The 15,659-nt window shown below is 39.6% G+C and overlaps 1 pseudogene; it reads right to left on the bottom strand.

The window, feature by feature from the left end:
- Window positions 1-13,014: 13,014 nt before the first annotated feature.
- LOC129467765 (ADP/ATP translocase 2-like) lies at window positions 13,015-13,952 on the bottom strand (annotated as a pseudogene).
- Between the last annotated feature and the right edge of the window lie 1,707 nt (window positions 13,953-15,659).

The following is a 15,659-nucleotide window of genomic DNA, read 5'->3' as shown; positions in this document are numbered from 1 at the left end:
AAGTTGAGCAAAAGCCATAAGACTTGGCTATGTGGAGGGCACTGTGACCTTGACAAGAGCAATTTTAGTGTACTGATGAAAAAGAGCCCTCACTGGTGTGGGTCAAGAGAGAAAAGGAGGTAAGAAAATAGAGATGGCAATTACAGAAAATTTTTTTGAGGAGTATTTCTTTTTATTTTTTTGAGACAGAGTCTCGCTCTGTTGCCCAGGCTGGAGTGCAGTGGCGCAATCTTGGCTCATTGCAAGCTCCGCCTCCCGGGTTCACGCCATTCTCCTGCCTCAGCCTCTGGAGTAGCTGGGACTACAGGTGCCCGCCACCACGCTGGCTAATTTTTTTGTGTGTTTTTAGTAGAGACGGGGTTTCACCGTGGTCTCGATCTCCTGACCTCGTGATCCACCTGACTTGGCCTCCCAAAGTGGAGGAGTATTTCTTTTTTTTTTTTTTTTTTGAGATGGATTCTTGCTCTGTTGCCCAGGCTGGAGTGCAGTGGTGGGATTTCGGCTCACTGCAACTTCCGCCTCCCGGGTTCAAGTGATTCTCCTGCCTCAGCCTCCCAAGTAGCTGGGACTACAGGCACACGCCACCATGCCCAGCTAATTTTGGTATTTTTAGTAGAGCCAGAGTTTCACCATGTTGGCCAGGATGGTCTAGATCTCTTGACCTCATGATCCACCCGCCTTGGCTTCCCAAAGTGCTGGGATTATGGGCGTGAGCCACCATGCTGGGCCCAGGAGTGTTTCTATGAAGGGGAACTGGGAAATGCAATGGGATCTGAAGTCAAGGGAAGGTGTTTTTCTTAATGATGGAAGATACTGAAATGTGTTTATATGCAATTGGAGATATTTAGAAGAGGTGAAAAGTCTGATGTTGAAGGATAGAGGACAATTGCTGGAGTGATGTCTTTGGCAGGTCCACAAGCAAACGGGTGAGCATTAAGTAGGTGCACAGACAATCAGTTGCGTGTAGCAAGTATATGAAGGCAGCGATGCAGGTAGGGATTTCATGTTGGGTGTGTGCTTAGAAGTTCTCCTCTGATCTCTTCTATTAAGCAAAAACTAGCAAAATTTCATTGAAAGTGAGGAAGTAGAGAGAGATTTGAGTTTTGAATATCCAAAAAGAGATGTCATTGTTGTTGAGAAAAGCAGGGCACAGCGTTAAATGGAGCAACGTCGGCAACGGTGGGGACCTCCCGGGGTTGGTGATCATGCATTTAGAATGTGTCCTGTCAGCCTGGTTGTGTGGTTTTCTTCAACCACATTCAGCTGATTAGGTGCAGGTGGAGTAGGTAGAGTGATTTAATCTGGGAAATGGTCTATCCAATTGAAGTGCAGAGCAAGGATGGTGAGGGATGCAAAGGAGTGATTTACAGACCATGAAATTTAAGTGGGATAAGGGACAAAAGGAGGCAGGGCAGGGAGAGTGAAAAACTGGAGAGCTCCCTGGGGACAAAAAGTGGTTGCATTGGTAATGTAAGGAGTGAGAAGGAAGGAAAGAAGGTGGTGGTCAGAGAGTGGGATCATGGAAATTGAGACAAAAAACCTTTCTGTAAAAAGATACTGCCTATTCATCACTTTTCAATAATATTCTTTCTTTAAATAAGCTTCTTAAGGCGTAATTTATGATAAAATTCTCACATTTTAAGTATATAAGTTGATGACTTTTGACAAAACTATACACCAATGTCATTGCCATAAAAATTAAGATATAGAAGAGTGCCCTCTCTCCAAAATTCACCTTTGCCACTTTGCAGTCTCCCTCACCCCACACCTCACTGAAACAGGTTTTTTTTTTTTTTTTTTTTGAGATGGAGTCTTGCTCTATTGTCCAGGATGGAGTGCAGTGGCATGATCTCCACTCACTGCAACCTCTGCCTCCCAGGTTCATGGGATCCTTCTTCCTCAGTCTCCTAAGTAGCTGGGACTACAGGGGTATGCCACCACACCTGGTTAATTTTTGTGTTTTTAGCAGAGACAGGGTCTCGCCATGTTGGCCAGGCTGGTCTCAAAACTCCTGACCTAGGGTGATCCGCCTGCCTCGGCCTCCCAAAGTGCTGGGATTATAGGTGTGAGCCACTGTGCCTGGCCAACACTGGTTTAGAAAAAAAAAAAAATCACCATAGATGTGTTTTAACTATTCTAGAATTTCACATAAGTGGAATCATACAGTATGCACTTTTTTAATGCCAGGCCACTTTTGCTCAGAAAAATGTCTGTGAAATTTATCCATGTTTATTTTGTGTATCTGTACTTTGTTCCTTCTTATTGCTGAGTGGTATTCCGTTGTATAAATAATACAACTTCAGTATCCATTTGCCTGTGGACAGACATTTGGGCTGTTTCCACTTTGGGCTGTTATAATATTAATATTAATGTTCATATGCAAGTCTTTTTATGAGCATATGTTTTCATTCTCTTAGGTAGATACCTAAGACTATAATTGCTGCTGTGTATTATCTGTTTTTGCATATTTTTGGATTTGACTTGCTAACATTTTGTTTAGGATTTTCAGGTCTATATTCATAGAACTGAAAAGTCACCACAACAATTAGTCGAAGACGGAAACATTTAGTCCTTTGTTCGGAGATGGGGGCAAAACTAACCCTTTGGCTCTTCCTTTACTTGTGTTGGAGTCATCGTAGCAACAGTCTCTTGATCCTATAAATAATGGTAAACTGAACCAGAATGCGTGTAAACCAGATGAATTCATCTGCCACAAAACGAAAGGCTTAAAAATGCATAATAGGGCCATGGCAATGAGGGATCATCAGAATTTCAGAAGCCACAACAGCCCATCCTTATAACTAGGTAACTTTGTCCTATACTCTTTCCAATCTCTGTTTTTTGGGGGGTCTCTTTAGGTATATTCTTAGACAACCAGTCCTTAAGGTTATCACCTTCTGATGGAAACACAGTCAGAGAATCCCCATGGGGACACTGTGTTTTAGGGGAACTGATGGTATAATTTTAAACGTTGTTATGTGGCAGATCGTATTCAGCTGTGTTGCAGCAATGTAACTCCTAAACCACCACACCTGAAGGTGTGTCCAGAGAGAAGCGCAGGTGTCCTGGATCCTTGGAGTTATAGCTATTGACACTTGGATGAAATATCCTCTTCCTTAAGTGTGAAGTGCCTCTGGAGTATCACAGCTTTGAAGACTGTCAAGTTCCCAAAAAATAAAAATTACTTATTTCATGGTAAATAATTCAATTTGCAGGTTAAGATTTACAACAAATTTACTAGAACTACCCTTTCCTACATACTCCTTAAATACCCCACAGAACCTCTGGCAGGTATTGAGGCAATCAGTAGATTTTTAAGAAAGCAATATTCCAAAATGTCTCATCACAAAATTAGAAATTATGTAAAGATAATTGAAGTAAAAGAAAAATAACACATTGTTCTCTTGACTCATTTCGGTTCTTCCCTGACAGTGAATTTTCATGAGCTGCTTGGACTGTTAAGGTAAATTGATATTTTAAAGTCTGTGATTATGTGTGACAGGAGTACAATATTTGTAAGCTTTTATTTGTATATTTATATTTATACCAAATATCTATGAGCAATTGTGAGTAAAATACCTTCTGTCTTTAAATTGCTCACTTAGTAGCATACTTGCCAAACATCATTTAAATGAATACTTATTATATGTGAAACACAAGTGCTTTATAACTCGCTTTTAGAATATTTAATTAAGAAATGGAAGGGAGGGCTGGGCACGATGGCTCACACCTATAATCTCAGCACCTTGGGAGACCGAGGCAGGCGGATTACCTTAGGTTGCGAGTTTGAAACCAGCCTGGCCAACATGGTGAAATTGTGTCTCTATTAAAAACATAAAAGTTAGCTGGGTATGATGGCGCACACCTGTAATTCCAGCTACTCTGGAGGCTGAGGCAGGAGAATCGTTTAAACCCAGGAGGTGGAGGTTGCAGTGAGCCAAGATTGTGCAACTGCCCTCCAGCCTGGGCAACAGAGTGAGACTCTGAAAAAAAAAGAAATGGAAAGGAAAGTATCTTAGAGCACAATATTTTATATGCCAATAGGTTATATGACTCTGGGGGGAGGATCTGTTAGAATAAGTTTTCTGAACACCTAGAGCTTACACTTTCAAAAGTTTTTTCCTTTTAACCAGTTAAGTCACATTTTTTTTAAAAAAAGTATTGTTGGGATTCCTGCCATCTCAGGCAGACCATATAGAATGTAATCTACGAATTCTGTAGGTGATGATTATGTGTGTCAGTTCCCCAAGGGTGCACACCTTGAGGTTGATTAAAGTGCATAGACATAAAGGAGGAAATTGCGAAACGAAGCAGCGTAGTAGTTTGAGGCCGTGTATTAAATGTGTCTGCCTCCTCTCTCCTTCCATTCCCCTCCCTCCCACACCCATTTGCTTCCAATCATCTACTCATTTAAACTCAGAAAGACGGAGGGAGGATACAAGAGGTCAGTCGACCTTGGTTATTCCATCACTAACTTCATTTTATGTTGTTTTACATTTTGGTTTTGGAGGCAGTCCCAAGGCTGACTAACTACATCCATGTGAGACTCAAGTGCATATGTTCACAGGCCCTTTTCTCTCATTTTTGTGCACCTAGGTCCTCTAGTTTCTTAAAGTTAGCAAAAGAATGATTTCTGGTTACATGGGACCTTGCTGGAATAAGCTCTGTATACTTCAAAGTGCAGGAAAAGCATGAACGGCTCGCTCAATACACGCCTTTTCATTTCTTTTCTCTCTCTTGTCTTAAAAGCAGATCCTGAGATAAAGATTCAAATAAAGCAGGTTGTTTGGCAGGTGAAGGAAACACCAACAGGTGAGTGAGATGTGAGAGAAGATGAAGGCAGCTGCTAAAGAGTGTGTTACAAGCCAGCCTCCACCATGGGCAGCAGGAGCTGAAGCCTTCTCCGGAAAACAGTGTTCCACTCACCCCCCAGTGTCACCAAGACCAACTCCTGTAAGTCAATAGTTGAACATTGATGGGCTGTTAATATTTTCACACTTTTGGCCTGACTGCATGGGTGGACAAAGTGTGCTTAGGTGGCTGAAGAAAGTGGAAGTCAGGCACCATGGGCTGACGTGGTAATTGTGAGGAGATACGAGCGGGGCACCTACAGTGCAGCTGGAGTTGGTGACATGAGAATGGCCCCTATTCTCAGCCCATTGATTTGGAGACTTGCATTTCAAGAATGAATTAAGAGACAGTTATGACTCTCCTTTAGCTATAGTAATATCTAGAAATGCTGGTTTCCAATGTTATTGGAAGAAAAATATAATGCTACTAAGTAGGACCACATTCTACCTATCTATGCAGCGTTTTCTGGTTTATATCCTGAATACGTTATCCCATGAATTGCCTAACTCAACCTTATTTTACTTTTATAATAATTTGACTACTGACAATTTGAATTTCTTTCTTCTTTCTTGAATAGTCAGATAGGGGTTCGTAAGAGGTGATTTCCTAGCGTTAGTTTACTCCAGTCGCTTGACCCAGACATTTCTTGAAATTATAGAGTAGTGATTTTGAAAACTGTAAGTCAAGCATTGCTTATTTCTAAAAACTTTCTGTTATCCTTATAAGGTTCTTAGCTGTGGGAGTAGGGTGTACAAACATACAGGGATTCTGTCTCCTGTTGTATTGGGACGCTGTCTTTTTCTGCCAGCATCTTTTTCTTGTGGATCCGTTTTTCCTCACATCCATTTGGCTGTGTGTGTATGTGTGTGTGTGTGTGTGTGTGTGTGTGTGTGTGTGCATAATGGGTCTCATAAATATACATCCCACTTCCAGGGTTGGCATGTGACTGGAACCAGACCCATCTTACTGTAGCATTGGCTGGACACACAGAGGTGGAAACATGATCGAATCATGGCCAGAGTATACAGTATGTGTAAGAGAGAGAAAGAGAGAGGAACTGGGGCACTGAAGCTCTCCTTTTTCCTTGTTTGCTCATCCGGGATAACATAAAGCTGGGGATGACTGTTGTCACTTTCGTGACTCCTCTAGGTGGAGAGGCATAGATAGCATGCCGAGTGTAGCCAAGTGGAGACAAATAATAGAGATGAAAAGTCCTGGAGGTTTAGACCTTGGATCTGGCTTGATTGAGCTTGACCTCAGGGCCTTCTGAACCAATTTTTCTGTGAGCTAATAATTCTTCTTCTTCTTGTTTTTTTTTTTTTTTTTTGCTTAAGCTAATTTAAATTAGGGTTTTGCACCTGCAATAGAAAGGCTTCTGACTAAAACATAGAGCTGGCAAGAAACTGAAGATGAAAGAGAAAATGTGTCAGAAAAAAAGTTCAGAGATACCTAGCTTAATAATGAAAAATCTTTTTTTTTTCCTAATTGAATACCCTTTATTTCCTTCTCCTGCCTGATTGCTCTGGCCAGAACTTCCAGCACTATGTTGAATAGGAGTGGTGAGAGAGGGCATCCCTGTCTTGTGCCAGCTTTCAAAGGGAATACTTCCAGTTTTTGCCCATTCAGTATGATATTGGCTGTGGGTTTGTCATAGATAGCTCTTATTATTTTGAGATACGTCCCATCAATACCTAATTTATTGAGAGTTTTTAGCAGGAAGGGTTGTTGAATTTTGTCAAAGGCCTCTTCTGCATCTATTGAGATAATCATGTGGTTTTTGTCTTTGGTTCTGTTTATATGCTGGATTACATTTATTGATTTGCATATGTTGAATCAGCCTTGCATCCCAGGGATGAAGCCCACTTGATCATGGTGGATGAGCTATTTGATGTGCTGCTGGATTCGGTTTGCCAGTATTTTATTGAGGATTTTTGCATCAATGTTCATCAAGGATATTGGTCTGAAATTCTCTTTTTTGGTTATGTCTCTGCCAGGCTTTGGTATCAGGATGATGCTGGCCTCATAAAATGTGTTAGGGAGGATTCCCTCTTTTTCTATCGATTGGAATAGTTTCAGAAGGAATGGTACCAGTTCCTCCTTGTACCTCTGGTAGAATTCGGCTGTGAATCCATCAGGTCCTGGACTCTTTTTGGTTGGTAAGCTATTGATTATTGCCACAATTTCAGAACCTGTTATTGGTCTATTCAGAGATTCAACTTCTTCCTGGTTTAGTCTTGGGAGGGTGTATTTGTCGAGGAATTTATCCATTTCTTCTAGATTTTCTAGTTTATTTGCATAGAGGTGTTTGTAGTATTCTCTGATGGTAGATTGTATTTCTGTGGGGGGTGGTGATATCCCCTTTTCCATTTTTTATTGCATCTATTTGATTCTTCTCTTTTCTTCTTTATTAGTCTTGCTAGTGGTCTATCAATTTTGTTGATCTTTTCAAAAAACCAGCTCCTGGATTCACTGATTTTTTGAAGGGTTTTTTGTGTCTCTATTTCCTTCAGTTCTGCTCTGATTTTAGTTATTTCTATCCTTCTGCTAGCTTTTGAATGTGTTTACTCTTGCTTTTCTAGTTCTTTTAATTGTGATGTTAGGGTGTCAATTTTGCATCTTTCCTGCTTTCTTTTGTGGGCATTTAGTGCTATAAATTTCCATCTACACACTGCTTTGAATGTGTCCCAGAGATGCTGGTATGTTGTGTCTTTGTTCTTGTTGGTTTCAAAGAACATCTTTATTTCTGCCTTCATTTCATTATGTACCCAATAGTCATTCAGGAGCAGGTTGTTCAGTTTCCATGTAGTTGAGCGGTTTTGAGTGAGTTTCTTAATCCTGAGTTCTAGTTTGATTGCACTGTGGTCTGAGAGACAGTTTGTTATAATTTCTGTTCTTTTACATTTGCTGAGGAGAGCTTTACTTCCAACTATGTGGTCAATTTTGGAATAGGTGTGGTGTGGTGCTGAAAAAAATGTATATTCTGTTGATTTGGAGTGGAGAGTTCTGTAGATTTCTATTAGGTCCACTTTGTGCAGAGCTGAGTTCAATTCCTGGATATCCTTGTTAACTTTCTGTCTTGTTGATCTGTCTAATGTTGACAGTGGGGTGTTAAAAAAAATGAAAAATCTTAAATACAATAAAATGCATTCAATATCAACTAATGAGATTTTTATGAAACTAGAGTATGTACAAAATTATGACACAATGGCTGGACGCGGTGGCTCACGTCTGTAATCTCAGCCCTTTGGGAGGCCAAGGTGGGCGGATCGCTTGAGGCCAGGAGTTCAAAACCAGCCTGGCCAACATGGCAAAACCCTGTCTCTTCTAAAAATACAAAAATTAGCTGGGCATGGTGGTGCACTCCTGTAATCCCAGCTACTCACAAGGCTGAGGCAGGAGAATCGCTTGAACCTGGGAGGTGGAGGTTGCAGTGAGCCGAGATCGCTCCATTGCACTCCAGCCTGGGCAACAATACAGAAACTCTATTTCAAAAAAAAAAAAAAATTATGACACAACTGGCAACAAACACTGTTATTTTCCTTAAAGTGACTGGAATACAAAGTGAAATGTCCACCAGTACCCACATCTGGATAACCATACTTTGCCAGTCAGTGTGTTTTCAAGAAAATATGGTGTTGCATGAAAAAACTGTCTAATTCAGCGTGCAACTCTAATACTCATACAAATTGTTTTCCTCAAGTCAATCAGTACTTTAGCATGCAACAAAAGTGCTTTACGAGGACTTTCCATTTTATAACAGAATATTAAAAAACAGTACACTCAAAGGTTGACAACTAACAATTTTTAGTGCTTTATCAAGGACATTCCTAAGTGAAACTCTTTTTCCTTAAATTTTTTTCTATAACTTCATATTAGAAATCATCTTCTTTTCTTTTTAAGTCATGAGTGCCACGGCAGTGAAGAATATGACTATTTGGCTGGGTACGATGGCTCATGCCTGTCATCTCAGCACTTTGGGAAGCCGAGGTGGGTGGATCACTTGAGGTCAGGAGTTCGAGACCATCCTGGCCAACATGGTGAAACTCCGTCTGTACTACAAATACAAAAATTAGCCCGGTGTGGTGGCATGTGCCTGTAGTCCCAGCTACTAAGGAGGCTAAAGCAGGAGAATCGCTTGAACCCGGGAGGCAGAGGTTACAGTGAGCCAAGATTGCACCATTGCACTTCAGCCTGGGCAACAGAGTGAGAATCCATTTCAAAAAGAAAAAAAAAAGAAAAAAGAATATGATTATTACAATAGTTTGGTGCCACTACCTTGATGGGTGTGAGGATTCCAGCAGTTTTACCCACTGGTGCTTTTGCACTTTCAATGCAAATGTCAACCCAGAGAGTGATATAGTTTGGATATTTGTTCTCACCCAAATCTCATGTTGAAATGTAATCCCCAATGCTGGAGGTGGGGCCTGGTGGGAGGTGTTTGGGTCATGAGGGTGGATCCCTCATGGCTTGGTGCTGTCTTTGCACTAATGAGTGACTTCTTGTGAGATCTGGTTGTTGTAAAGTATGGCACCTTCCCCCCATTCTCTCTCTTGCTCCTGCTTTGGCCACGTGATGTGCCTGCCCCTGCTTCAACTTCCACTACTAGTAAAAGTTTCCTGAGGCCTGCCCAGAAGAAGATGCCCATGCCATGCTTCCTGTACAGCTTACAGAACCATAAGCCAATTAAATCTCTTATCAATTACCCAGTCTTAGGTATTTCTTTTTTTTTTTTTTAGGTATTTTTTTATAGCAATGCAAGAACTGCCTAATACAGAGAGCAAGACATAACCATCTCAATATTATTATGAAAATAGTTTTGATCTGGCAGATTCCTTGAAAGAATTTGGGGAACCCACAGGAGTGGGTGGGCCATACTTTGCAAATCACTAATTTAAAATGTGCTATTATTCTATCACTGAAAAAAAGACTAACCGTGTCCCTATGACGGCCAGGCACTTTTGAGAGCATGGGATATGTCAGTGAACAAAACAAGGAATTCTGCCTTCATGGGGCTATTTTCTAGCAGGGTAGCAATAGACAATAAGATAGCAAATATAATATGCAGGCAAATTAGGAAATGCATTAGGAGATGATAAGTGCAATGGACAAAATAAAAGGCAGAGCAAGGTAAGAGTGACTGGGAGTGCTGGTGGGTGACAGGTAGCAGGTTGAAAGTTTAGAGTGGTCAGGATAGGCCTCATCGCAAAGGTGATAATTTTGAGCAAAGTCTTAAAAAAGATGAAGGAGTTAGCCATGTGGCTTTCTGGTGGAAGAGCATTTCAGTTAAAGGAACAGCCAGTACAAAAGCTACAAAGTAGGAGTATGCCTGGTATGGTTAAAAAACACAAGGACACCAGTGGGGAGGGAGTGGAGAGATTGAATGTAAAGTACTAGAAAATGTGGTCTGAGAAGTAAGGGAGGGAGCACATCCTGTAGAGAAATGGGAGACACTGGAGGGCAGAAGAGTGACCCAATTTCTCTTATGCCTTAAAAATGGTCAATTTTGGCCAGGCATGGTGGCGCATGCCTATAATCCCAGCATTTTGAGAGGCTGAGGCAGGAAGATCGCTTGGGCCCTTGAGGCTGCAGCGAGCCTTGAGGCTGCAGTGAGACTTGAGACTGCAGGTGGTACCACTGCACTCCAGCCTGGGTGACAGAGCGAGATTTTGTCTCTGAAAAGAAGGAAGGAAGGAGGGAGGGAGGGAATGAAGGAAGGAAGGAAGGAAGGAAGGAAGGAAGGACGGAAGAAAGAAAGATAGGCAGGTCAGTTTTGTAGCTGTGTTGAGGATAGAGAACAAGGATAGAAAATGGATGAGTGATAATAATGGGCCAGGCCAGAGTGGTAGATGTGGAACTGGTGAGAAGGTAGACTCAGTAGAAATTCCTAATGGTTTTGATGTGGGATATAAGAGTAAGAGAGAATTCAAAGATAACTTCAAAGCTATTGACCTGAATAACTGAGAAGATGGTGAATCTCTTATACAAAAATTATTCAAAATTTGCCATAAATGAAAGTAAAGTGTAAAATTATAAAACCTTAAAAAGAAAATACTGAAGATCTTCATGACCTATAGATAAGCAAAGAATTCTTAAACATGACATCAAAAGCATGATCCATAAAAGAAAACGAACAGTGTATTGGACTCATCAAAATTAAAAATTTTTGCTCTGTTTAAATATTCTGTTGAGAAAACAAAAATAAAGTCATAGCCTCGGAAAAGTTATTTGCAAATCACATATCCCACAAAGGCTTTGTATCCAGTATCTGTCTGTCTGTCTATTTATCTATCTATCTATCCATTCATCTATCTATCCATTCATCCATCTGTCTGTCTGTCTGTCTGTCTGTCTGTCTGTCTCTATCAATATACACAGACACACAATTTAAACTCAACAACAAGAAAATAATCCCATTTGAAAATGGGAAAAAGATCTGAACAAATACATATCCAAAAGACGGCAGAGAAGCACATGAAAAGATGTTTCACATTATTAACCCTTGGGGAAATGCAATTAAAGTCACCATGATATACTCCTGCATACCTATCAGAATGCCTAAAGTAAAAAATACAATACCAAGTGCTGACAAGGATGAGGAACAACTGGGTCTCAGATATTGTTGGCAGAAATGTAAAGTGGTATGGCTAATCAGGAATAAAATTTGGAATTTCTTATAAAGTTAAACATATACTTCCCATATGATCCAGCAATGCCACCCCTGGATATTTATCCTAGAGAAATGAAAACTTATGTTAAACAAAACCCAGTACACAAATTATTCATAGCAGCTTTATTTCTAATAGGCAAAAAGTAGAAACAACACAAATATCCTTCAACAAGTGAATGAATAAACAAACTGTGGTATATCTATATAAGCAAATACTGCTCAGACAAAAAATAAAAACAATGCATGTAACAACTTGAATGGATGTCAAAGGTATCAGGCTGAGAGAAAAAAATGTCAATTTCAAAAAGCCACCTACCATACGATTCAATTTATATGACATTCTCAATATGACACAATTATAGAGATGTGGAATGGATCAGTGGTTGCCAGAGGTTAGGCTTGGAGGGGAGACGACATGAGGGAGCTTGTTTGGGGTAAAGGAATAATTCTACATACTGATTGTATCTACTGCTGGTTACAAATATCTCAACATGTAACAACATTTCTTAGAACATTTCATACATCAAGAAAAAAAGTGAATATAAAAACTGGTGAAATCGAAAAAGATCCATAGTTTAGTCAACAGTATTGTACCAATGCCAATTTCCTGATTTTTATACTTGAACTGTAGTTATGTAAGATGTTATTTTGGGGGGAATCAGGGTGAAGGATTCACAGGAACTCTGTACTATTTTTGCAACTTATCCATGAGCCTAAAATTAATTCAAAATAAAAAGGAAAAAGCTAGGGTTTCCATTAACCAGGATTAAAAAGACTGCACATAGAGTAAGTTTTATAGGAGGAGATGAGGGGTTCAATTTTTGACGTTCTAAATTTCAGATGTCCAGTACAAATGCTTATGTACAAGCCTGGAGTTTGGGAAGGGAATCTGAATGAAATATGCATTTGGGAGATTATATTTAAAACCACGAGACTGGATAGGCTCATCCAGGACAGGAACATAGATCAAAAAGAAAAGAGGAGCAAGGACTGGCCTTGGGGTGTTCCACTACCAGACAACAGGAGAGAACAGAGTGAACTCTTGGGAGGTAATAGTTTTCCTTTTTGTGAAAGCTTTTTAGGGTGAGTGTGAGTGTGTGTGTGTGTGTGTGTGTGCGTGTGTTGACAGAGCTCTGTTCCAATTCGATTGTTCCAATCTATCAGATTTACTGATAGATTTGAACCCCTTTCAGTTACTGTGGATTTCTTTCTCTTTCTTTGTATCTTAGATATTTTTATTTGTTCATATTTGTTACTTATCAGGAATGACTGAAATAAAAAATGTAATTGAGTCCCATAATCATAATCATAATCATCACCATCATCATGATGGAAACGGCTTTAAGTGAGAACTGGTCATATGAATATTATTGCTTCTGATTTTCAACAGTAAATAGTTGACATTAATGAATGCACAACCCAGAGTCTATCAACAAGGCTCAAGATATTTTAAATAATATAACATGCCTGTTCAAAGGGGAAAAAATCCAGGAAATAACTTATGTGTACTTCTTTATTTTATCATATAAGAAAAGCACAAAAGCACCAGCCATGCCTCTAAGAATGTTGGACCACGTACCTTTGAGAAAAGCTTTGTCTCCTTCATCACGAGCACTTTTCCTCCAGCAGTCAAGGATGCCTGTGTGCAGAATATCAGTTCCTTTGCACCCTGACCGTGTCATCTTGTGGTGGCAAACAGTGTCAAATGGATAGGAATGACTTTCTATCCCAGCAATGCCAGTGATAGATTGTGCGATCATCCAGCTGATGAAGATGTTAGCATTCTTGGGATGTGGAAGAATTCCTTTTGTAATGTCACGGATATCAAAGTAGGAAGCTTCTTAGATGATAATACCCCACACTGACACATTAAAGCCCTGGTGCAGTCTCTTAATTCCATCGGATTTGTAGATCTTAACCAGGCAGTTACTGAGGCTTCTGGGTTCCCTTTCAGCTCTAGCTTTACCCACAGTAGCTGCTAGATGGGTACAAAGTCAAGCAGCTGCAAAAATCAAGAGGGTACACCATACACAAGGATGTGGCACAGTGGCATCACCCGGGGGGGGCCAGATTGCCTGCAATGTAGCACCACAACTGGGGCCTCTTGTCCACCCCACCTCAGAAGATCTGCTTCTATTTACCTTGGGCAAAGTTGGCAGCCTAGGTGGATAAGTATCTGATGACACTGGCCGGGTTACTGTGGCAGAAGGACAGGACTCCCTACTCCTTGGGTGTATGAACCACAGAGTCTGTCAAGCCCTTGCATTGCTTATCTGCAGTGATCTGCTTGCTGGCATGCTGCACTTGCAGCAGCAGCTTGACCCACTTGATGGGCACTGCTGTGGTCTTGGATATGGCCGCAGCCACCCCACCTGCCAGAAAGTCCTTGGAGAAGGTCACAGTGGCATCTGTCATGTTGAAAGGAAAGAGGAGGCTGGCAACTATGAGATGGGACTGGGCTGGGAACCAGCTTTGATTCTGGGGCTCTGGGCAGACTTCTTTCTCTTTTCCTCTGTATTTCATCAATTCTGGTAAAAAGGTACAGAATATCAGTAGGAATGCCCCTCACTTCCCCTCATCTATTGAACTTGGCTCAATGATTTTACAAACGGTTTTTTTAATCGCTGCTACCACTAGGGATCATGTATGGTAATATCAATGCTTTGGGAAAAATGAACATTGGATCCATTAAAAGAGGATGGAACATCAGTTGTGAGACTACTTTCCCTAAGGGGAAGATAAACACAAAATCTGATTCACATTTAGGAAAATTTTTTTTACTTTCCTGAAATCATTGTTCATTTATGATTAGTATCTATTCTTACCATTTTATTTTTAAACAAAAGTTCTATCTCATTTGTCACCATTTTTTCCATTATCATTGCTGTTAAAAAATTAATCCACCTAATTCACTTTCACTTAATGAATAGGCAAATCACGATAATTGCTTTATAGGTTTAGGAATGCAGCCTTGCTTAGAGGGAAGCTTATAATAACTAATGCATATGTTAGGAAACAAGAAGGGGTGAAAATCAATGATCTTAGCATCCATCTCAAGAAGTTAGAAAAAGAACAGCAAATTAAAACCAAACAAAGGGGAAGAAAAGGAATAATAAAAATGAAAGCAGAAAATAATGAGATACAGAGCAAACACACAATATAACAGAAAAGTTCAACCCAAACAAAAGTTATCTCTGTGCAAGAAAGTTTGACAAAGACAAAAAAGAAAAGCTACAATTGCCAATATCAAGAATTAAGAATGGAACATCACTTTAGATCCTATAGGTATTAAATTATGTATGAGGATACTATAAAAATTTATTCCAATGAATTTAAAAAATGGCACAACTTAATTACTAGCAAAAAACAATTTACCAAACCGACACCTATTTCTGACATGAGTAGAAATAGAATATATGAGCAATCGTTTTGTAAGTCGCCTATTCATATTCTCAGTCCGTATTCAACTGGGGTGTTTGTTTTTTAAAAAATGGATTCATGGAACTTCTTTATATATTAATATATTGACTCTTTGTCATATACCTTGTAAATGTTTCCCTCAGTATTTTTACCTTAACATTTTATTCATAGAATATAGAAGTTTGAAATTTTATTATATAGTTAAGTTTTTTGAACTTTTTCTTTCTAAATTTTTTTGCTATTATTCTCAGTCTATCCTTATGTTTTCTTCTAGTTTATGATGATGATGATGATGATGATGTGTTTTTAAAATTCTTTAAAACTTCTGGAACTTAATTTGATGTGTGATGTGAAGCAAAGGATCAATTCCCCCCCCCAACCTCCATAGCTGATTTTCTCAACATCATTTAAAATATAATCAATATTTTTTCCATTGGTTTCTGATGCTCCCTTGATCAAATACTTAAAGTTTGTGTATACTAGTGTCTGCTTCTCTTTTTACTTCTTTGTTAATTCTTCTGTAAAATTGCTCTTTAAACTTTTTTTCATGCCTTTCACACCTTTTAGAAGAACATTAATTTTACCATGTTAAAAAAAATCCCATGGAATTTATAGAGTTGTTTTTTTTTAAACCATATGCTTTGGAGGTGAAAATCCAGACATTTTAACAAAGTTAATGTGTCAAACTTAATAAAAGATCGGCGTTTGTGCTCTGACATGC

The sequence above is a fragment of the Symphalangus syndactylus genome, chromosome 18 (genome assembly GCF_028878055.3).
Source record: "Symphalangus syndactylus isolate Jambi chromosome 18, NHGRI_mSymSyn1-v2.1_pri, whole genome shotgun sequence".
In the NCBI taxonomy this organism is placed as follows: Eukaryota; Metazoa; Chordata; class Mammalia; order Primates; family Hylobatidae; genus Symphalangus; species Symphalangus syndactylus.
The sequence above is the reverse complement of the archived record's forward strand: the minus strand, read 5'-3'. Positions and strand labels throughout refer to the sequence as shown.